Genomic DNA, 2,085 nt, shown 5'->3' on the forward strand with positions numbered 1-2,085 from the left:
ACCAAAAACTTATCTAAATATGATCAAAATATTTGATTCATCAAGTCCATAAAAAGAACAAGTGCATTAGTTAATCTGAAAGGCATAACAAGAAATCCGTAGTGCCTATACCTTGTCATGAAAGCAGTTTTCGGCACATCCGACTCTTTAACTCTCAACTGATAGTAGCTAGATTTCAAATCAATTTCTGAGAATACCATTGCTCCTTTCAAATGATCAAACAAGTCATCAATTCTATGGAAAGGATACTTGTTCTTTATAGTCACCTTGTTGAGCTGTCGGTAATTGATACAAAGTCAAATCTGTCTTTCTTCTTTACAAACAACACTGGCACACCCTAGGGAGAAAAAGTTGATCTCACAAAACCTTTATCTATCAACTCTTGCAACTGAGCTTTCAATTCTTTCAATTCAGTCGGAGCCATCCTATACGGAGCAATTGATATCAATGAATTCCCAAGTACCAAACCAATAGCAAACTCCACTTCTCTGACCAATGGCAACCCTGGCAACTCTTCCAGGAGCACATCTGGATATTCACAAACTATCGGTGCTGGTTCAATTTTCAATTCAGACATCTTTTTATTCAACACATAAGCAAGATAAGCTTCACAACCTTTCCTTATATACTTCTGAGTAGACATAGACGACATCACAATAGGCAATTCATTTGATTCATCGGTTTCAACCGAAAGAACCTCACCATTTTCACATTTCAGTTCAATAGTTTTCTATCTACAATTTACTATGGCATCATGCAATGTCAACTAGTCCATGCCCAAAATAACATTGAATTCATCAAATGGAAACAACATTAAGTCGGCTGGAAAACATTAACCTCAAATCATCAAAGGACAATTCCTGCAAACTTTATCAACTAGCACATATTTGCCTAAGGGGTTTGTCACTTTAATCACAAATTCAGTAGACTCAACAAGCAAATTCTTAGTAGATACCAAATTCACACAAACATAAGAATGAGTTGATCTAGGATCAATCAATGTAATAACATTAGTATCATAAAGAGAAAATGTACCAGTCATCACATCTGGAGATGACACATCCTCACGAGCACGAATGGCATAAGCTCTAGCAGGTGCTCTGGCCTCAAATGTCACAGCTGTATCTTTTGTTCCACCTTTACTGTTAGTTCCATTCCCGGTATTTCTCGGTGGCCTACCTCTATTAGTAGTATTACTCGACCTTGCACTCTAAAATTGTTCTTTCTCAGCCATTTCAGGGCAATCTCAGATAAAATGCTCTTGAGAACCACACTTAAAACAAGCTCGATCATTCATCCTACACTCATTGGGATGTCTTCTTCCACAATGCTGACATTCAGGTTTGTTAGACCTAACATTACCCACACTTGCCACTGAAGTAGCTTGGGACTTAAAACTTGAATATTGCTTCTTGCGGTCTCTATGCGAATACCCAATTGATACATTCAAATGAGAATACATTTCTCTAGATTTCTTTGACTGAGATTGAAATGACATACTCATCGGTCTTTTCTTGCATCTCTAGCCTCACTCTCGGTCTTTCTTTTCTCTTTGCTTAGATCTTTAGCTTTGCAAGCTCGTTCAACCAATACAACAAATTCCTTTAGTTCCAAGATTCCATCTAACAGTTGGATGTCCTCATTTAGTCCATCTTCTAATCTTTTACACATAATAGCCTTGGAGGAAACACACTCTCGGGCGTACTTACTGAGCCTGAAAAATTCTCACTCATATTCTGTCACTAACATTCGGCTCTATTTCAGCTCAAAAAATTCTTTACATTTCTGATTGATGAACCGCTGACTAATATATTTCTTTCGAAATTCCTCTTGAAAGAACTCCCATGTAACCCTCGCTCTCGGCACCACAGATACTAGCGTGTTCGACCAGTGATATGCTGTGTCCCTTAATGACGATATGGCACATTTCAAACATTCTTTGGGTGTACATGATAATTCATCAAATACCCTGATAGTATTCTTAAGCTAGAACTCAGCTCTCTCGGGGTCATCATCTACATTATCCCTAAACTCCTTAGCCCCTATCAACTGGATGCTTACTCTGTCTTACCATATCCACACCTT

This window comes from Gossypium arboreum, chromosome 11 (assembly GCF_025698485.1).
Source record: "Gossypium arboreum isolate Shixiya-1 chromosome 11, ASM2569848v2, whole genome shotgun sequence".
NCBI classification, from domain to species: domain Eukaryota; kingdom Viridiplantae; phylum Streptophyta; class Magnoliopsida; order Malvales; family Malvaceae; genus Gossypium; species Gossypium arboreum.